At 47.6% G+C, this 22,939-nt stretch overlaps 1 protein-coding gene across 3 annotated transcripts in view; it reads right to left on the minus strand.

Moving 5' to 3' along the window:
• Positions 1-22,939, minus strand: part of farp1 (FERM, RhoGEF (ARHGEF) and pleckstrin domain protein 1 (chondrocyte-derived)) — a 372,795-nt gene that overhangs the window by 344,067 nt on the left and 5,789 nt on the right. The window lies entirely within an intron of this gene.

A 22,939-nucleotide genomic window follows, 5' to 3' on the forward strand; every position in this document is an offset into this window, starting at 1 on the left:
ACATTCTCACCACTCTCGGTGAGATGAAGTTTCTCCTGAATTCCCTATTGGGTTTATTAGTGACTATCTTATATTGATGGCCTCTAGTTTTGGACTCGTCCCGCAAGTGGAAACATCCTCTCTACGTCTACCCTACGAATCCCTTAATTAATTTTAAAGGCCTCGATCAGGTCACCTCTCGGCCTTCCCTTTCCCAGCCTCCTCCATGTCGGATCAGCTTATATTTTAGTCTCTTTGCAGAAAACCAAAATGTCATTTTGTCCGATGAGAAAATGTAGCGGGCTGAAAGGGTTAAATTACGAGGACAGCTTGTATTCCTTCGCGTATAGAAGATTAAGGGCCAAGATAATTGAGGTGTTTAACAACAACAATTTGTATTTATACAGCGCCTTTAATGTAGTAAAACGTCCCAAGACACGGCACAGAGACAGTATTTGACACCGAGCCACACTTCTTTTTATTCGTTCCAGCGACGGTAATGCCATTGAATGTCAAGGTGCGGTGGTTAGACTCTCTCTTGTTGGAGATAGTCATTGCCTGGCACTTGTGTGGCGCGATTGTTACCTGCCACTTATCAGCCCAGGCCTGAATGTCGTCCAGGTCTTGTTGCATGCGGGCATGGACTGCTTCATTATCTGAGGAGTTGCGAATGGAACTGAACACTGTGCAGTCATCAGCGAACATCCCCATTTCTGACCTTATAAATGGAGGGAAGGTCATTGATGAAGCAGCTGAAGATGGTTGGGCCTAGGACACTGCCCTGAGGAACTCCTGCCGCGATGTCCTGGGGCTGTGATGACCACAACCATCTTCCTTTGTGCTAGGTCTGACTCCAACCAGTGGAGAGTTCCCCTCCCCCACCCCGATTCCCATTGACTTCAGTTTTACTAGGGCTCCTTGATGCCACACTCGGTCAAATGCAGCCTTGATGTCAAGGGCAGCCACTCTCACCTCACCTCTGGAATTCAGCTCCTTTGTCCACGTTTGGACCAAGGCTGTAATGAGGTCCAACCTTGGTCCAAACATGGGGAAAAGAGCTGCGTGGACCAACAAAAAAACCTTAAACCAGCGACAGTTTACGAAGAGCACATCCAGGAATCAATGCGAATGAAACTCAGAATTTGTAACTATCCTAAATCACAGATACAGCACAGAAGGAGGCCATTCGGCCCATCATGCCTGTGCTGGCTTTGAAAGAGCGATCCAACTAATCCCACTGCTCGTTCCACAGAGTCCTGTAAATTTTCCCCTTCAAGTATTTATCCAATTTCCTTTTGAAAGTTACTATTGAACCTGCTTCCTTTCAGGCAGCGCATTCCAGATCACAACAACTCACTCCATAAAAAAACTCATCTCCCCTCTGGTTCTTTTGCCGATTACCTTAAATCTGTGTCCTCTGGTTACCGACCCTCCTGCCACTGGAAACGGTTTCTCCTTATTTACTCTAATAAACCCTGTACAATTTTGAACACCTCTATTAAAATCTCCTCTTAAGCTTCTCTGCTCTAAGGAGAACAATCCCAGCTTCTCCAGTCTCTCCACATAGCTGACGTAGAAATGAGAAAGATTCTGACTGGAATTTTCTCAAATCAAGCCACAAACAAATTCAAAATATGCCTGTCCCTCAAGAAAGCACCGTGTTGGGCATGGATGGTGGGAATAGCTGAAGGTTGTCTTTGTGACGACATTTGAATCGCTGGTTTAATTTACTTAAAAAGATCAAAGTGCTTTGTTTGCTTGATTTACTTAACAGCAGTGTTCCTGTGATGTGAAAGAATTGGCTGGTGTCATCGTTTAGATTTGCCTGTGGATTGACGCAAGCACACAGTCTCGTCATACCTTCCAGGATAAGCACCATTGTATTGGTGACGTCCTTTTTCTCAATAGTAGGTGTGTGTGATGTGTTGTTGATTTTGGAGAATCTCCACAGGCAAATGATTAACCAAAGTGCAGAGGTGACGCTCACAACAGTTTAAAAGCGCGAGTTTGAAAAGGGGACGAGAGCTCTTCCGATGTCTGGTGCAGAACCTGAAGGAGAAACCCAGTTTCATTCCCTGCTTGGGGATCGATAGGTTGGCACAGAACGTTACAGTTACATGGTACTTACAGCACAGAAACAGGCCACTCGACCCAACTGGTACATGTTTATGCTCCACACCAGCCTCCTCCCACCTTTCTTCATCTCACCCCATCAACATATCCTCCTATTCCTTTCTCCCTCGTGTGTTTATCTAGCTTCCCCTTAAATGCATCTATGCTACTCGAATGTGGAATGAGAGTTCCACATTCTCACCACTCTCTGGGTAAAGAAGGTTCTCCCAAATTCACTCTCTCTCTTAGGCAGTCTCTCGGAACCGAGGATGACTTGCTTCCACACTAAAAATGAGTTCTCAGGTGACTGATGAGTCCAATGCGGGACCTACAGTCTCTGTCACAGGTGGGGCAGACGGTGGTTGAAGGGGCGGGTAGGTGGGGTGCTTGGGTTGACGTGTGCTCCTTGCACTGCCTGCACTCCTTCCGTTTGCTCCCGGTGAAGAGACTCGAGGTGTTCGGCGCCTTCCCGGATGCTTCTCCTCCACTTTGTGCGGTCTTGGGCCAGGGATTCCCAGGTGTCGGTGGGGATGTTACACTTTTTCCAAGGAGGCTTTGAGGGTGTCCTTGACGCATTTCCTCTGCCCACCTGGGGCTCTCTTGCCGTGTCGGAGCTCCAAGTAGAGCGCTTGTTTTGGGAGTCTCGTATCGGGCATGGCAGGATAGGCGCACCAACGTCAGTGTTCTCGCTCAGGCCAACATCCCCAGCATCGAAGCTTTGACCGCACTCGATCAGCTCCGATGGACGGGTCACATTGTCCTAAATTCACTCTTCGATTTATTAGCGACTATTTTACGTTTATGGCTCCTAGTTCTGGTCACAACAACAACTACTTGTATTTATATAGCGCATTTAATGTAGTAAAACGTCCCAAGGTGCTTCACAGGAATGTTATAAAAGAAAATTTGACACCGAGCCACACAAGGAGGTATCAGGACAGGTAAAGCGATTGGTTTTAAGGAGCGTCTTAAAGGAGCAGAGAGAGGTTTAGGGAGGGAGTTCTGGAGCTCGGGGCCCAGGCAGCTGAAGGCACGGCCACCAATGGTGGAGCGATAGAAACCGGGGATGCGCAAGAGGCCAGAAGTGGGGAGCACAGAAATCTCAGAGGGTTGTAGGGCTGGAGGAGGTTACAGCGATAGGGAGGGGTGATGCCGTGGAAGGATTTGAAAACAAGGATGAGAATTTTAAAATCGAGGCGTTGCCGGACCGGGAGCCAATGTAGGTCAGCGAGCACAGGGGGTGATGGGTGAGTGGGTCTGGCCCACAAGTGGAACGTGGAACATATCGCGAGAGGACAGAACTGCAATAGCTGTGATTTCAAAGAGTGTATGGTCGCATAGTGCAAGACTATGCTAAATGTTAATCGTGTAACCGTTAATCCTTCAGGCAAAGACAGAGTATAGAACAGGTTACAGCTTCCAGATTGTGGAAGACAAAGAAAGACTTGCATTTCTCCAGCGCCTTTCACAACCTCAGGATGTCCCAAAGCGCTTTACAGCCAAAGAAGTACTTTTTTAAGTGGTGTCACTGTTGTAATGTAGGGAAACGCACCAATTTGCACACAGCAAGCTCCCACACACAGCAATGTGATAATGACCAGATAATCTGTTTTCGTGATGTTGATTGAGGGATAAATATTGGCCAGGGCACCGGGGAGAACTCCCCCTGCTCTTCTTCAAAATGGTGTCATGGATCTTTTAAGTCCACCTGAGAGGGCAGACGGGGCCTCAGTTTAATGTCTCACCCGAAAGACGGCGCCTCCGACAGTGCAGCACTCCCTCAATACCGGCGCTGGGAGTACTGGGTGCTCCAGTCTCTGGAGTGGGACTTGAAGCTTCTTCCTCAGAGGCAACAGTGCTACCCACCGAGCCACAGCTGACACAGATTGGAGAAGACAAGCCCCACTTATACAAACTGCTGTTGAGAGAGAAAATTGCTGAGAATGAACAATGATAATTTGGCGATAACGAGGAGAACATTAATGTGTTCCCATGTTTCTCAGTTGAACCACCCTAACCACTCCTGGGGATTCAAACGGGCACCATCTTTGTCTGTAGAATTCAGGTCTACACTGCATAGTGCCACTCTGTAACAACTCGCCAAGGCTTCTTCGACAGCACCTCCCAAACCTACAATCGCATTGACCTAGATGGACAAGGGCAGCAGGCGCATGGGAACACCACCACCTCCAAGTTCCCCTCCAAGTCACACACCATCCTCACTTGGAAGTATATCGCCGATCCTTCATCGTCGTTGGGTCAAAATCCTGGAACTCCCTCCCGAACAGCACTGTGGGAGCACCTTCACCACACGGACTGCAGTGGTTCAAGAAGGCGGCTCACCACCGCCTTCCCAAAGGCAACTAGGGGTGGGCAATAAATGCCAGAATTGCCAGCAACGTCCACATCCCAAGAATTCATTAAAAAATTCCAAATGAGAATTAGGCGAGTCCTCTTTAATATTTTCAGTGGGTAATTAATATCAAAATAATCTGTACCGACTTAATAAAAAAAAATATTTTCAGAGATTAAAAATTGCCATTTCACATTCTTGAAATAACTTGTGCTTAAGTATGGTATCCAGGCAAATGAAAAGAAAGCTTCAATGCTCTATCTATAGTGCCTAACTGCTCCAAAGTGGTTTTCATTGTACCATTATCTGATCTACTTACTGAAATTCCCAATCTACTCACCAACTTGTTGATAGAGTGTCTGAAATTGATAGTGTTCAGCTGCCGTGGCCCCAAGCTCCGGAATTCCCTCCCTAAACCTCTCCACCTCTCTCTCCTCCTTTAAGACGTTCCTTAAAACCTTACCTCTCGGACCAAGCTTTTGGTCATTTGCCCCAATATCTCCTACGTAGATATTAGGGCAAATAGAATACAGAGTCGAATTTCTAAATTTGCCGATAACACCATACTTGGGGGTGTGGCAAACAGTGAGGATGATACCAATCGACTGCAACAGGACATAGAAAGGCTAGCAGAATGGGCAGATGGAATTTAATACAGAGAAGTGTGAGGCGATGCGTTTTGGCAGAAGGAACAGGGAGAGGCAATATACACTTAATGGCACAGTTTTAAAGTGTGCAGGGATAGAGGGACCTGGGAGTTAATGTGCATAGGTCCCTGAAGGTGGCGGGACATATTGAGAGAGTGGTTAGCAAAGCATATGGGATCTTGGGCTTCATAAATAGAGGTATTGAGTACAAAAGTAGAGAAGTTATGTTGAACCTTTATAAAGCGCTGGTTAGGCCACAACTGGAGTATTGCGTCCAGTTCTGGTCACCACACTTTAGGAAGGATGTGAAGGCCCTTGAGAGGGTGCAGAGGAGATTTATCAGAATGGTTCCGGGGATGGGGGATCTTAGCTACAAGGACAGGTTGGAGAAGCTGGATTTGTTTTCATTGGAGCAAAGGAGGTTGTGGGGTGATTTGATGGAGGTGTACAAGATTATGACGGGTTTGGATAGGCTAGATGGGGAAAGGCTGTTCCCACTAGTTGATGGTACAGGGACTAGGGGACACAGATTTAAGGTTTTGGGCAAGAGATACAGGGGGGAGTGAGGAAAAACTTTTTTACGCAGCGAGTGGTGAGGACCTGGAACTCGCTGCCGACGGAAGTGGTGGAAGTGGAGACACTCAATGTTTTCAAGGGGAGACTGGATAGGCACTCGAGGGAAATAAACTTGCAGGGTTACGGGGATAGAGCGGGGGAATGGGACTGACTGGATTGCTCCACAGAGAGCCGGCACGGACTCGATGGGCCGAATGGCCTCCTGCTGTGCCGTTATGACTCTATGTGGCTCGGTGTCAAATTTTGTCTGATAATCGCTCCAGTGAAGAACTCTGGGACCTTTTACTACATTAAAGGTGCTGTGTAAATGCAAGTTGTTGTTGTTGTAATACCGGGGCATCAAAGCTTTAAAGAGTAACACCTTCCCGGAAAATGAGTTGGGTAGAAAAAGTCAAGAATACGTGTCACTGTGAGGTCACACACAAGAGGCACGATGAAGTGTCGAATTCAACTCACTCTCAAGATCAATCCTTCTTGCAACAAAGCAAAGCCACCCCAGCATTGCCTCAGCCTTTTAAGCACGAAAGAACTTGCATTTCTATAGCACCTTTCACGACCTCGGGACTTCCCAAAGCGCTTTACAGCCAATGAAGTACTTTTGTAAGTGTAGTCACTGTTGCAATGTCGGAAATGTGGCAGCCAATTTGCGCACAGCAAGCTCCCACAAACAACGATGTGATAATGACCAGATAATCTGTTGATTGAGGGATAAATATCGGTCAAGACACCGGAGAGAACTCCCCTGCTCTTCTTCGAAATAGTACCCTGGGAGCTCTTACGTGCACCCGAGAGGGCAGGCGTCTCTCTTTTGGTTTAACGTCTCATCCGAAAGACGGCACCTCCGACAGTGCAGCACTCCCTCAGCACTGCACTGGAGTGTCAGCCAAGAACTGGTGCTCGAGTCTCTGGAGTGGGGCTTGAACCTATAACCTTCTGGCTCAGAGGCGAGGGCTCCGCCCACTGAGGGAGCAAACCGAACCGAGTTCCTGTCCTAAAGTGGATGGAATCATGATCATTAAAGCTAGCAAGGAAACCTTGGTAAAGGGCCCAGAGCCACAGCACGGGGGAACAGCAAGAGTGAAAACAGCTGGAGAGAAGATGTGGCAAATCGGGAAGGAGTGATTAGGTAAATGCCTAGCTTGGTTTTTAAGGGCCTACAACAGATAGTCAGAATGAAAAAGACCAATGTAGATAAAGCGTTAAAAGGCGTAGTGAAGGGGGAAAATAATGAACAAAAAACTGAGGAAGAGTTCAATAGGGCCTTTAGAAAATAGTTTTGAGAAATTACAATTCTGCACTCATGCAACGTGCAGAGCGGAAAAAGTGGTCAAGGTAAGGAACAGGAGGACAAGCTGTGTGCAAGGGGATTCCCAACCTCTTACACATTCTACCTCTTATTTATACTGCACGCGTGTACTGTCCCGTCACGGATATAAAACGCCAAGGGCAGGTCGCGTCATTATGCAGAACAAGTCGTGGGAACTTCAGGGCTGAAAATGCAACTGAGCGCAGGGTAACGGTGATCTTCCCACCTGGACTGCTGTACAGAGACTGCGAGTCTAAGCCCCATGATGCCAACAATCTTCCCCCCCCACCCCCAAAAAAATACCTCCTGCCTGTCTCAAATGCTAAAATGGGAATAATAGCCTCAAGAAATATGACCCTGTCTAAATCGTGTTGTGTGTTTGGTCTCCACTCACTCAATCCCTTTTTTCTTTCAGTACCGTGCAGACGATGCTATGTGGGTTCTGGAATGTCAACACAGTCGATGGTCCCTCATAACCGCAGTCAAACTTGTGCTTCAGGATTTGAACCTGTTGCAAGTTCTCAGTGTAGTGCCAACGGTGTGGAGTTATTTGCTCCAATTGTATCCAGATTGTCTCGTCGTGCTTATCCCTCTTCCTATTGCAGCTGCCCACCTCGGAGAAATGGGAGATCCGCAAACAGGAGGGTAAAAATAAGCACCTGTTAAGAGTTGTAGAAGGAGTCGTCGGATGAGTAACTCAATACCTTCCCCAACCATCCCCCACCCCTTCCCCACCCCACTCCCAATGCACAAAGTGACTGAGGATAGGTCTCTGTATAAATACGAGGTCACAGGTCAATATCCTACCCAAAATAGAGTACAATGTAGGGAGTCCTTGGTTGGCTGGGCAAGTATGTTCATATCTTGCTGGGTGGCCCATGCACACGTTGCCCTCACTTTGACTGTCTAAATCTCAAACTTCACCCAACTGTCCCAATTATTTACCAGAATGAAAGACAGACTTGCATTTCTATAGCGCCTTTCACGACCACCGGACGTCTCAAAGTGCTTTACAGCCAATGAAGTACTTTTGAAGTGGAGTCACTGTTGTAATGTAGCAGGGTTGAGGGGTTTCAGTTATGTGGAGAGACGAGAGAAGCTGGAATTGTTCTCCTTGGAGCGGAGAAGGTTAAGGGGAGATTTGACAGAGGGGTTCAAAATTATGAAGGGTTTTGATTAAAAAGAGTTGCATTTATATAGCGCCTTTCACGACCACCGGACGTGAAAATAGGGAGTAAATCGGGAGAAACTGTTTCCACTGGCAGGAGGGTCGATAACCAGAGGACACAGATTTAATATATTTGGCAAAAGAACCAGAGGGGAGATGAGGAGAATGTTTTTTACGCAGCGAGTTGTTGTGATCTGGAACGCGCTGCCTGAAAGGGCGGTGGAAGCAGATTCAATAGTAACTTTCAAAAGGGAATTGGATCTAGATTTGAAAAGGAAAAATTTTATAGCGCTGTGGGGAAAGAGCAGGGGGGGAGCGGGACTAACTGAATCGCTCCTTCAGAGGGCCAGCACAGGCACGATGGGCCGAATGGCCTCCTTCTGTGCGACCAGCAAATTTGCCTCCACTGTCCTATAAACCAGGTGGGCACTAATTCAGAAATTGGCGAGTTTGCCTTCTTTCTCTCTTTTTTTCTCAAATCAGCATCCAATGGGACTGCAGGAAAGTGGAGGCAAAGAATAGTATAAATGTGAGAGTGTGATGCACAGAAGTCAGTCTGGTGACCTTCGCCAACAGACAAAATACAACGCACTGTATGATTCTATGATGGGGGTGAAGAGACAGAGCTGGGACCGCTCTGGTGAAGAAGGCCCAGCAGCGCCTATATTTCCTAAGGGGGCTGAAGGGATGTAACCTGTCACCCCTGATCCTCTCTAACTTTTACCGCTGCACAATAGAGAGCATCCTGACGAACTGTATCACAGTATGGTATGGCAGCTGTAGCTCCTATGACCGGAAAGCCCTGCAGCGGGTAGTCAAAACTGCCCAACGCATTACCGGCACCCGGCTACCGACCATAGAGCACATATACCAGAAACGCTGTTTACGGAGGTCACGGTCCATCATCAAAGACCCTACCCACCCCAGCCATAGTCTGTTCGCCCTCCTACCATCTGGGAGACGCTACAGATGCATTCGCACCCGTACGACCAGATTTAGGAACAGCTTCTTTCCCAGGGCTGTCATCCTACTGAACTCCACAAATAAACTCTAAAGCCTGCACATCTGCCAAAGCGCTTTATTATGGTTATGTTTATGTTAATGTATTACAAGCCAAATGTATGTGGAATGTTTAAATGTCTTAATCTAAATGTACACTCTCGGGAGCTGCAAGCCTACATTTCGTTGTACTGCACTTGTGCACTAACAATGACAATAAAAGTTGATTTGATTTGATTTTTGATTTGAAATCAGCATCCACTGGGACTGCAGGAAAGTGGAGGCAAAGAATAGTATAAATGTGAGAGTGTGATGCACAGAAGTCAGTCTGGTGACCTTCGCCAACAGACAAAATACAACGCACTGTATGATTCTATGATGGGGGTGAAGAGACAGAGCTGGGACCGCTCTCATGCACATTCGAGCGTCAGACGGTGCCCTTGGAGGAGGCCGACTACCTCGACTCACACCTTGAAAACGCTGCATGAAAGGTAGCACTGGTTTAAATGAGAAGTCAGCATTTTGCAGATGAATGCGCTGATGTGTCAGTAAATTAGTCTGATTTATACAGTGCCTTCAACGTAGTGAAATGTCCCAAGGCTCTAATTCAAATCAGGTGGACATAAAAGATCCCATGGCATTATTTCGAAGAGGAGCAGGGGAGTTCGCCCCAGTGTCTTGGGCCAATATTTGTCCCACGACCAACCTCACCAAAAAAAAACCCCCAGGTTATCCGGTTATTATCGCGTTGCTGTTGTGGGAGCTTTCTGTGCACAAATTGGCTGCCGTGTTTCCCACCTTACAAACAGTGACCACACTTCAAAAAAAATTACTTCATTGGCTGTAAAAGCACTTTGAAACGTGAAAGGCGCTATAGAAAGGCAAGTCTTTCTTTCTTTCGAGCAATACGGACACGAGGGGCTGGATTTTACCAACCTCGGCGGGTCCGGGGCCGGCGGTGTCCTCGGCGAGTCCCGACACCGCAGCGGCGTCGATCCCAGCCTCCGACATGATTTTGCCCTGATTGGGCTGGTTAAGCTCGCCCTGCAAGGCTCCCGGCCAATTAAAAAGGAAGTGGGTCACATTTCTCAATGTGGAACCATAGTATATAATGCTCAAAACCTTGGAAATAGTCACAATTTTTAGGTAAGTGACTGAAGCTTATTGTGTTCAGTAATCGTGTTTATATACGTCCTCAGCCGGTTTCCTTAAAGGGGCCATGTCCACATTCATTTTGACAGTTGTGCTGTCAGTGTTCTGCAGCACTGAGGTGGCTGCACAAAGGTGCAGGACTGCACCCAAGCTCTCCCATGCGAAGGGATATGAAGCAGATAATAATATCATATCATAATCAACTTTTATTGTCATTGTTAGTGCACAAGTGCAGTACAACGAAATGTAGGCTTGCAGCTCCCGAGAGTGTACATTTAGATTAAGACATGTAAACAGTCAACATTCATTTGGCTTGTAATACATTAACATAAACATAACCATAATAAAGTGCATTGGCAGATGTGCAGGCTTTAGAGTTTATTTGTGGAGTTCAGTAGGATGACAGCCCCGGGAAAGAAGCTGTTCCTAAATCTGGTCGTTCGGGTGCGAATGCATCTGTAGCGTCTCCCAGATGGTAGGAGGGCGAACAGACTGTGGCTGGGGTGGGTAGGGTCTTTGATGATGGACCGTGACCTCCGTAAACAGCGTTTCTGGTATATGTGCTCTATGGTCGGTAGCCGGGTGCCAGTAATGCGTTGGGCAGTTTTGACTACCCGCTGCAGGGCTTTCCGGTCATAGGAGCTACAGCTGCCATACCATACTGTGATACAGTTCGTCAGGATGCTCTCTATTGTGCAGCGGTAAAAGTTAGAGAGGATCAGGGGTGACTGGTTACATCCCTTCAGCCTCCTTAGGAAATATAGGCGCTGCTGGGCCTTCTTCACCAGAGAGGAGGTATTGAGGGACCAGGAGAGGTCTTCCGTGATGTGGACTCCGAGGAACTTAAAGGGAGTCACAGCACGCAGGGAGGTTCTCTTCCCTTCCAATGGGCGGAAGAGACCTCCCCAGGAGACCAACGCAGCCTGGTCGCACATTGCACAGGAGGGCACAAGCAGGGATGTGGTCAGGAGGACCAGGCTGCAGTGGCGCAAACCTTTCAATGATCACAAAACGTTACTGCAAAGCCACACTCAACCTCATCCTGCTGTGTCACTCATCACATCCCCATCACTCTGCCTTCCCTACCCTACTCCTGCACATCCTTACTCACACCAACTTACCTTGCACCTCCACCCATCCCTCTCTATCTACATTATCACTTCCCCATTTCACTAGCCACCCCTCACATTCACCCTCATCCTAGTCCAATCATACAAACTAACAGCACTCAAGGGTAGGCAGTTGGGTGTTTTAGCCAATGTTCATGTAAAGTTTCTGTTAATGTGTTGTCAAACATTAAAATCATTATTTTCAACACTTTGCATTCTTGGACAGATCTGGTGCACCTTTGGAGGTGGCTTAGTGAGTTGCAGTGAATGGTGAGACATAACGGTACCCCCGGCAATGGTGATGAGTGTGCAAGGAATGGCTTGGTCATTGTAGGGATGCTTTATGCTGCTGGTGTGGGGTGGTGCCAACCTGGCGCATCATGTGGCAGCCAGGGTGTACAGCGTCAAGTGAAGTAAATGAGGCCATGGTGAGGCCATCCCTGGCCTCCCGGGCAGCAATGTGGGCAGGTGCTGATGCCCTCTGTCCTGTGCAGCATCAGGTGATTGCGGAGAAGGTTGGTGTTGTTGTTGGCGCTGATGGTGTGCCTGGTGCTGCAGGTGTTGGGGCTGATCGTGGTGTGATTCTGAGGACCAAGGTGAGAGTGTTTCAAGGGCACCGATGCTGATGGAATAGATGGCAGGTGAGGTTGAGATGACAGAAGCGATCTGTCAATGGTGAGAGAGGTTGCTCCAAGGAGGTGACACTGGATAGAGAGTTTGCTCCAAACACTTCAAACCTCCATAAAGCCAAAAAGTGTATTCCAAATCCTGAAGGCTCCAGCCTCTAAGATTGGAAATTGAACAGCTGTGAAATGGTAGCTTTTATACCATTTTTGCAGCTGTCAACTATTCACAGCAACGGAGAGTCATTGAGAACCCGACACACTTACCTGACGTGATCCCCGAGCGCCGGGAACCTCATACAAAACATGGAAAAATCGTTCGGACCTGGCAAAATGCTGCTTTAATACCTTTAAGCCGCTTCTTAAGTATCTCGATTGCCTGACCCGTCGCTTAGTGCTGGGACTGCAAACCGCAGGCGGAGCCGGCACTTGAGAAATTAACAAGGAGGCGGGTTCAGAGCGGACTCCGCCCCCACTGTCAATCACTGCCACTGACGGCGGACACGTCTCCAAGCTCGCAGCGCCAGTAAGATTCCGGCCGAGGTGTCCATTAATTGCTGGAAGTTATTGCAGATTTATATATTTGAGTAGAATACATTTCATAAATTTGCCACAGACTTGAAACTCCTCCAATACTCCTTTAAGCAAATATACAGAAGCATGTATCAAAACAGACTCTCTCCTCTTCCTCCCCTGGTACCAGTTTTCCTCCCATTCCTCCCAAGACATCTCTCAGCTGCATTGAACCACATTGTACGGAGAATTTTAAATTCAGTTAATTAAATAAATCTGGAATAAAAAGCTAGTGTCAGCAATGGTGACCATGAAACTACCGGATTGTCGTAAAAACCCATCTGGTTCACTGATGTCCTTTAGGGAAGGAAATCCGCCGCCTTTACCCGGTCTGGCCGATATGTGACTCCAGGCCCACAGCAATGTGGTTGACTCTCAACTGCCCTCTGAGATGGCCCAGCAGGTCACTCAGTTGTCAAGAAGGCGGCTCACCACCACCTTCTCAAGGGCAATTCGGGATGGGCAATAAATGCTGGCTTTGCCAGCGACGCCCACATCCCATGAATGAATGAATAAAAAAATCCCCAGTCAGCAACAGGCCACTTCTTTTTTTTTTTAATTGAAATATACGGGCATTTTTGTACTTCAAATGAAGAAAAATATCACATGACAAGTTGGCCAAGGTTTCTGGTAATAAAAGCTTAGGCTCATAACTTGTTTATTATCTGCTAAAAGTAATAAATAACAAACATTTCAGTGTTTTATGTTGAAATAGGAATCTCAAACTTAGCAATTTTTATGAGCTCTTCAAGAAGCAGAGTTTGTGATTTAAGAAAGAACAAGTAATGGATCCGCTGTAACTCAGTGAGTAGTGCACCATCTGCGATGGTGCTAAACTATACAGAGCAGGGAGGCTCCAAACTGGATCCTGGTCTGTGTCAAGTGAGTGATCGAGCTTAGAGTGGCAGGAAGTCAACACAGTTTTCCTCAACACCCCTGGAGTACTGAAAGGGGACTCTGGATTCGCTGACCTGACAATGGAACATAGGAACAGGAGGAGGCCATTCAGCCCCTCGAGCCTGTTCCACCATTCAGTGAGATCATGGCTGATCTGCGACCTAACTCCATATACCCGCCTTTGGCCCATATCCCTTAATACCTTTGGTAAACAGAAAGCTATCAATCTCCGATTTAAAATTAATTGATCTAGCATCAATTGCCATTTGCGGAAGAGAGTTCCAAACTTCTACCACCCTTTGTGTGTAGAAGTGTTTCCTAATTTCACTCCTGAAAGGTCTGGCTCTAATTTTTAGACTATGCCCCCTAGTCCTAGACTCCCCAACCAGCGGAAATAGTTTCTCTCTATCTACCATATATATCTGTTCCCCTTAATATCTTGAAAACTTCGATCAAATCACCCCTTAACCTTATAAATTCCAGGGAATACAACCCTCGTTTGTGTAACCTCTCCTTGTAATTTAACCCTTGCAGTCCGGGTATCATTCTGGTGATTATCATTGATGATTCCGGTGATTCCGGGTATCATTACGCTGCACTCCCTCCAAAGCCTTCCTATCTTCTATGTTTCTATATTTCTTACGGCTAAAGGGATCAAGGGATATGGGGAGAAGGCAGGGACAGGGTACTGAGTTTGGATGATCAGCCATGATGTCATTGAATGGCGGAGCAGGCTCGAGGGGCCGAATGGCCTACTCCTGCTCCTATCTTCTAAGGTTCGGTGCCCAGAATTGCTCCGAGTGCTCCAGGTGTGGTCTAACCAGGGCTTTGTACAGCACTATCCTTTGACCCTTGCTGGGAAGTAGAGATGTACGGACACTGGGGGGGGGGGGGGGTGCGGAAGAAGATGCAATCCCAGTTGGTTTGTGGTTGCCACCACTTTCATGCTGGTCAAAGAGCCCAGCAGAGCTCACAACTGAGGAAACGTTACCTGGGTGATGTGGCACAGGTGCAACATGTACCTGTGGAACCGTATCGCAGAAGAAGAGTGGAATAGAAGAATTGTGAACTTTTTACAGTAATGCTATTGACATTAGATTCACTCTGGATTTCGGTTATAATCAAATGTCAAAACTTTTGCTTTTCTCAAAAGCCGTTAACCCATAATCTGTGAATAAACAACAACAAGTTGCATTTATACAGCGCCTTTAATGTAGTAAAACTTCCCAAGGCGCTTCACAGGAGCGATTATCAAATAAAATTTGACACTGAGCCACATAAGAACATAAGAAATAGGGGCAGGAGTCGGCCATTCGGCCCCTCGAGCCTGCTCCACCATTCGGTAAGATCATGGCTGATCTTCGACCTCAACTCCACTTTCCCGCCACATCCCCATATCCCTTGATTCTCTTAGTATCCAAAAATCTATCGATCTCAGCCTTGAATATACTCAACGACTGAGCCTCCACAGCCCTCTGGGGTAGAGAATTCCAAACGTAAGGAGATATTAGGGCAGGTGGCCAAAGGCTTGGTCAAAGAGGTAGGTTTTAAGGAGCGACTTAAAAGGAGGAGAGCGAGGCGGAGAGGTTTAGGGAGGGAATTCCAGAGCTTAAGGCCCAGGCAGCTGAAGGCACGGCCGCCAAATGGTGGAGCGATGGAAATCGGGGATGCTCAAGAGGCCAGAATTGGAGGAGCGCAGAGATCCCAGCAACAACAACTTGCATTTATATAGCGCCTTTAATGTCCCAAGGCACTTCACAGGAGCGATTATCAAACAGAATTTGTCACCGAGCCACATAAAGAGATATTAGGACAGGTGACCAAAAGCTTGGTCAAAGAGCTGGGATTTAAAGTTGACGATTGTCCGATATAAAAAACAAAACTAAGGACCACACAATTTGGCCATATGTTTTTACCCCTCTAAGTCACCACAGATCATAGGTCCCAAGAAACAAATGAGTATAGTCCTCTTCAAGGATTGTAGGACTCCATTTTTGCCACTAATTTCTCCTTCTCTTGAGGCCCTTCATTCTGTTAACTGTTTCCAGTTTGTTTGGTGTCACCACTGGGAAATGTGCAAAGCAGTTTAGGACTAAAGTACTTCCTTTACCTAGAATTACATAGAATATACAGCACAGAATCAGGCCATTCGGCCCAACCAGTCCATGCTCCACTTGAACCTCCTCCCATTCTTCCTCATCTAACTCTATCAGCATAACCCTCTATTCCCTTCTCCCTCGTATGCTTATCTAGCTTCCCCTTAAATGCATCTGTATTATATATTTATACCCTTCCCTTAAAAAAAAGCATTCATTCAGTTTGCCTCTAGTCTTTCTACATCATGCGCCATTCCTCGGTAAAGAGGATGGGAGGTTGATTGCTTCAGTGCCTCTTTCAATACTCTCCACTTGCCTGGATGAGTGCAGCTCCAACAACACTCAAGAAGCTCGACACCATCCAGGACAAAGCAGCCCGCTTGATTGGCACCCCATCCACCACCTTAAACATTCACTCCCTCCACCACCGGCACACCGTGGCTGCAGTGTGTACCATCTACAAGATGCATTGCAGCAACTCGCCAAGGCTTCTTCGGCAGCACCTCCCAAACCCGTGACCTCTTCCACCTCGAAGGACAAGGGCAGCAGGCGCATGGGAACACCACCACCTCCAAGTTCCCCTCCAAGTCACACACCATCCTGACTTGGAAATATATCGGCCGATGATCCTTCATCGTCGCTGGGTCAAAATCCTGGAACTCCCTCCCTAACAGCACTGTGGGAGCACCTTCACCACACGGACTGCAGCGGTTCAAGGCGGCGGCTCACCACCACCTTCTCAAGGATAACTAGGGATGGGCAATAAATGCTGGGCCTTGCCAACGACGCCCACATCCCATAAATGATTTTTTTTTAAACGTGAACCAGCTGAAAGGACACAAGCAGGAGCAGACAATTCCCTCTGATCCCTCTCTCTCTGAGGAGGTTCTTAGCTCCACACTGTGCCTCGACAGCACAGTTGAGTTCAGGACCTCACAGGGAACTGTGAGCAAGAACTTTTATAATCGCCCACACCTCAACACCAGAGAATTCTTAACATGCTGCGTCAACCGATTTTTAAGAAGAAATGCTATTGCACATTTTTACAATTATATACTGCACTCACAAAGTTTTAATTACTAACCCCTTTCCCCGGAAAGGGTAAATAAAGGCAATGCCCCTTCTCGCACGCAGCCATATTGATAAACAGTCGCAGGTTCAATTCCTGATCTGTTTGGAATTAGTTAATGTCAGTCAAGTAGCACTTCGAATACGATAATTCCCCTCAGTACCCCTGGGCTGGAGAGAGGCGGTGGAGGATGGAATTAACCAGATAAATATTCCTGATCGTTATCCAAAGGCGCCAGCTGGAAAGGTGTGTTTGGGGGGCACTGGATAAAGATTCAACTGCCTTAGCTGTGATGCCTTCATAGCCAAATTTCCTCCCGAAACACCAATGTCTAGGTTCACATGTGAAAGTGGTCACTTGGGCAAGATAGCAGAAGGAGGCTGCTCCTCAGCAAAGGTCAGCGCCACCAGGAGAGAAAATGTGAGTTAAAACAATTTGAATTGCCCATTTAGGAATTGATTAGCTTGTGCAGTCAACAACAACCTGCATTTATATAGCGCCTTTAACGTAGTAAAACGTCCCGAGGCGCTTCACAGGAGCGTAAATCAGACAAAATTTGACCCCGAGCCACGAGAGGTGATATTAGGGCAGGCGACCAAAAGCCTGGTCAAAGAGGTCGGTTTTAAGGAGCGTCTTAAAGGAGAAGAGAGAGGCGGAGAGGTTGAGGGAGGGAATTCCAGAGCTTAGGGTCTAGACAACTGAAGGCACGGCCGCCAATGGTGGAGTGAAAATCGGGGATGAACAAGAGCCCGGAATTGGAGGAGCGCCGAGATCTGGGAGGGTCGTAGGCAATGTTCCCTCTAAGCTGTGTGGCCACACAGTAATGGGAAAGGTCCCGCACCCAGGCCGCTCACTGGCTTTTTCCCCATTGTAGGTGCGGCGCATGCGCAGAAATTTCATGGGGCCGCGCAGAACGAAGTGTGGCTCGCAGGGAGCTACTGGTTGTCGAGCTGGAGGAGGTCACAGAGACAGGGAGGGGCGAGGCCCTGGAGGGATTTGAAAAACAAGGATGAGCATTTTAGAAACTGAGGCTTTGTTGGATCCGGAGGCCAAGGTAGGTCAGCGAGCACAGTGGACTGGATGTGCACATGCAGCAGCATATACCTGGATTCTATGCTGCAAATTTCTATATAATATTGTGCATGAAGCTGATTTGGCCATTACCATTCCGACTTTAACATAACAAACAGGAGCAGGAGTCGGCCATTCGGCCCCTCGAGCCTGCTCCGCCATTCAATAAGATCATGGCTGATCCGATCTTGGCCTCAACTCCACTTTCCCGCTCCCTCCCCATACCCCTCGACTCCCCTGTAGTTCAAATGTCCGTCAATCTCCGCCTTGAATATATTCAATGACTCCGCCTCCACAGCTCTCCGGGGAGGAGAATTCCAAAGATTCACGACCCTCAGAGAAGAAATTCCTCCTCATCTCCGTTTTAAATGGGCGACCCCTTATTCTGAAACTATGCCCCTAGTTCTAGATTCCCCCACGAGGGGAAACATCCTCCCTGCATCTACCCTGTCGATCCCCCTCAGAATCTTATATGTTTCAATGAGATCACCTCTCATTCTTCTAAACTCCAGAGAGTATAGGCCCAACCTGCTCAACCTTTCGTCATACGTCAATCTCTTCATCCCAGGAACCAACCTAGTGAACCTTCTCTGCACCGCCTCCAATGCAAGTATATCCTTCCTTAAATATGGAGACCAAAACTGTATGCAGTACTCCAGGTGTGGTCTCACCAACGCCCTGTACAGTTGTAGCAAGACTTCCCTACTTTTATACTCCATCCCCCTTGCAATAAAGGCTAACATTCCATTTGCCTTCCTGATTACTTGCTGTACCTGCATGCTAACTTTTTGTATTTCATGTACTTTGCAGAAGAACAACAGTACGTGTGTTTTTAGTCTTCTGTTTATTGCCTCGCTGAGCTGGACTGCATCCAGTGTGATGTTCATGCTCATTACAGTACAAGACACCGAGTGCACATTTAACTGAGGCACGATACCATTCCTAGACTAATGCATCTGAATGCTCTAATTATCGTTTCAATAATATATGACTTGGTTATTATGAGAATCAATCTGGCACAGCTCGAGATATTTTGTGAATCATAGTGCTGAACATATACACCTCCTCGGCTTGCACAGAGTCCAGCTACGTAGACTCAGAGCGATACCGCACAGGAGGAGGCCATTCGTCCCATCGTGCCTGTGCTAGCTCTTTGAAAGAGCGATTCAATTAATCCCACCCCCCCCACCCCCAGGTCTGTCCCCACGGCTCCGGAAATTTTTTCCCCTTCGAGTGTATATCCAATTGCTTTTTGAAAGTCACTATTGAATCTGCTTCCACCGCCCTTTCAGACAGCGTGTTCCGGATCACAACAACTCGCTGCGTAAAAAAAAAATTGCTCCTCACCTCCCCCTCTGGTTCTTTTGCCAATTATCTTAAATGGGTATCCATTGGTTGCCGACCCGTCTAATCTGAGTCAATGTACCTTTGTTGTGCAATGGAAATTATTGCCATACTTGGAATGCCAGATGCTGCCACTTGTGATCCTGGTTTTTCAATCATTGCGATCTCGGGGCATAGAATCAGACAACTGATGAAGTTAAATTGACTCGTTTCCACTCTTTGGATACGGCGACTTGGGAAACGAGCCACCTGCTTTATCACTTTGACCCTACAGACCTTGCTGCGTATTTTCACAGTCTCCCGAGTTGATATTTCACACTGATGAAACAGAACTACTATTGCACACGTGGCTCTCAAACAGCACCTGGGGTCAGCCAGCCAATGGAAATGCAGATTATTAATTAGATTATGTGCGAGAAATAGAGATGCTGCATGGGCTGAAATTTCAAAGCGGATGGATATTAACTGGTGTCCTGGGGCGGCGTCATGCCTGACCCTTGGTAAGCTGGCAAAGATTGCACCGCAATTGTTTACTTTTCCAACTTTCTTCCTTCTTTACCCGCCCCCCCCCCTCCTCTTCTCTCAAAAAGGCACAGATTCTAGGGGGGGGGGGGGGAAATTCGGTTGATTAGCGCCTCCCGTTAATGCCCTAAGAGCGCGCTAACGGGGCGCAAAGCAACTAGCGCCTGGGCGCGGCGATTTTTGCGCCGCTCGCGAAATTGACCAGACATTTTGCGGTGGCGCTAAACACTACCGCCACGATCTCCTGCTCCCGTAGATCGTGGCGCCAGTCGAGCGTGCAACGCCCCTGTAGCGCCCCGGACCGGATATTGAGTGGCGCCCCCTGCCTTTCCACCTGCCACAGGTAGAGGGGAACGTTTTGCAGTCGGGAAGGGGCTGGGGGAGCGCTATTTAAAGGCGGCCACTTCCTGCCTTTTTTTAAATCGGCGACATTTTTGCAACGCACATTCTGAGAGAGAGAGAGAGAGAGAGAGAGAGAGAGAGACTTCTGGAGAGATTCAACGCTGTGTGAAGGAGTTTTGGGTACTGAGCAGCACTTTGCAGGTTCATCTTGATTTGACCTTCCTTGTATCGATTTAGAAGAGACTGTGGGGGCTGCACTCTGAGCTCTTTCCCTGGGCCTCTCCATTGTTCTTTCCAGCAGATTTGATGTACAGGTCACTCCAGGCTGAGATTCAAGGCTGCAATGAGCAGGGTGTGGATGGAGAGCAAGATCGACCCTCCCCTTTAAGAACTGGCTGGCGCCAGTGTGTCTGTGTTCCATTGCTGGCTGACATCACATGAGCTTCGCCAGCGCTCTGAGGTAGCGCCTCGCTCCTCGGCGTTAGCGCTTTAAGAGATGTGTAGCGCCTGATTTAGCGCTCCAATCACCTCCAGGGGCGATAGAAGCCAAGTTTGCCGTTGGAGGCGATAATTAGCGCCAGGCGCTAATCTTTGCGCACGGCCGATAATGGCGCCCCAAGCGGGGCGATACCGAATTTCTCCCCCGAGTAGTTCAGCGAACACTCTGCCAGTCTGGCAACGCCTCGATTTTAAAATTCTCATCCTTGTTTTCAAATCCTTCCCTATCTCTGTAACCTCCTGCATACCCGACAACCCTCCCAGATCTCTGCGCTCCTCCAATTTTGGCCTCTTGCGCATCCCCGATTTTAATCACCCCACCACTGGCGGCCGTGCCTTCAGCTGCCTGGGCCCTAAACTCTAGAATTCCCTCCCTAAACCTCTCCGCCTCTCGACCTCTTTCCTCCTTTAAGACGTTCCTTAAAACCTACCTCACCTGTCCTAATATGGCTTGGTGTGGCTCGGTGTCAAATTTTGTTTGATAATCGCTCCTGTGGAGCACCTGGGGACGTTTTGCTACATTAAAGGCGCTATATAAATGCAAGTTGTTGTTGTTTGGGACAGTGGGCGGGCTACTTGAGCAGAGAGCATGATAGCCAAGTCTGAATCTAACCTTAACGGATATCTACACATAAAGACAGACTTGCATTTCTATAGCGCCTTTCATGACCTCAGGATGTCCCAAAGGGCTTTACACCCAACAGAGTACAAATGTCATCATTGCTGTATTGTTGGAAACGCAACAGCGACAATTTGCACACAGCAAGCTCCCACAAACAGCAATGCAATAATGACCAGATTATCCATTTTTTTTTAGTGATGTTGATTGAGGGATCAATATTGGCCCAGGACATCGGTGATAACTCCCCCTGCTCTTCTTCGAAATAGTGCCATGGGATCTTTTACGTCCACCTGAGAGAGCAGACGGGGCCTCGGTTTAACATCTCATCCAGTTTTGTGCAGTTTTGGTCTCCTTACCTAAGAAAGGAAATACAGGAAACTCTTTTTTTTTTTAAATCCGGCACCGACGGGACCGGTTGATCAAAAAGTCCGGATTACAGAGAGGTATACTTACCAAGGTACGAGAGCCCCGTACACGGCCACAGGTGCAGGAGCCCCGGTTACCCGGCACTTGTGCAGGAGTCCCGGTTACACGGCCACAGATCCAGGAACCCCGGTTACACGGCCACTAATATACAGTAAAACTTACCTGAACCTACTCCTGAATTTTGCCGGTTAAGAAAGATTTCCAGATATTTAGGTGCCGGGTAAAAGAGAGTTTCCTGTACTTGCCATAGAGGGAGTGCAGCGAAGGTTCACCAGACTGATTCCTGGGATGGCAGGACTGTCGTATGAGGAGAGATTGGGTCGACTAGGCCTGTATTCACTAGAGTTTAGAAGAATGAGAGGGGATCTCATTGAAACGTGTAAAATTCTGACAGGGCTAGACAGACTGGATGCAGGGAGGATGTTTCCCTTGGCTTTGAGGGGGGTTGAGAACGAGGGGTCACAGTCTCAGGATATGGGATAGGACATTTAGGACTGAGATGAGGAGAAATTTCTTCACTCAGAGGGTGGTGAACCTGTGGAATTCTCTACCACAGAAGGCTGTGGAGGCCAAGTCACTTAAGAAGGAGATACAGGAAACTTTCGTTTAAACGGAGGTTAAATCTCCGGAATGCTCTATCCACGGGCAAAATGCAGGAGTCGGTTCAGATAACTTTTTGTTGCTTTTTTTCTCCATTCGTGGCTCTGCAAGCATCTAGCTGAAGCTGTTGCTTAGCTACAGAGACGCTTGCAAGCTGCGCCGACTGTTTTGAGGCTGTTGCTAAGGGTTTGTTGCTTCAGACGGAGCTCTGAGCTCCGTATGTTTTAACATTAGCGCTGGTTTCTCCGGCAGTGTTGATCGACCGGCACCAGCTCGGTCCCGTCAGTGCCGGATACCAGAAAGTTTCCTGTAGATAGATTTCTAGACACAAAAGGCTTCAAGGTGTATGGGGAGAGAGCGGGAATATGGTATTGAGATAGAGGATCAGCCATGATCATATTGAATGGCGGAGCAGGCTCGAAGGGCCGTATGGCCGACTCCTGCTCCTATTTTTCTATGTTTCTAATTCAGAGCAGACAGATCAAACCCGAAACCTTCTTGTCCAAATGACTCAGTATCATCTATGGTAAATGTACCCACTAAGCTATTTGAAGAGTAAAATAACAGCCCCAAAGGCAATAAAACTATGTCATGAATTTTGTGGTATACATATTTTTTTTAAATGCGATGGTGATCTCAAATCAGGTTTTTGATGGTAATGCTCTCACAGTTTATGACATCGAGACTCCTTTATAAGATTTCTGCCTGCTAGTCACTTTCTGTTTCTGCCATCCTCTATTTAATTAGAATGTCTTCCATTATTGATGCTTTATATCATTAATGCCCATAGCATATTGTCAAGAATTAGCTCATTAGTAGTTTATTGCACTTGTGGGATATACTCAACAGCTCACC

This window comes from Somniosus microcephalus, chromosome 10, assembly GCF_052327205.1.
Source record: "Somniosus microcephalus isolate GS21.2 chromosome 10, FLI_Smic_1.0, whole genome shotgun sequence".
Taxonomy (NCBI): Eukaryota; Metazoa; Chordata; class Chondrichthyes; order Squaliformes; family Somniosidae; genus Somniosus; species Somniosus microcephalus.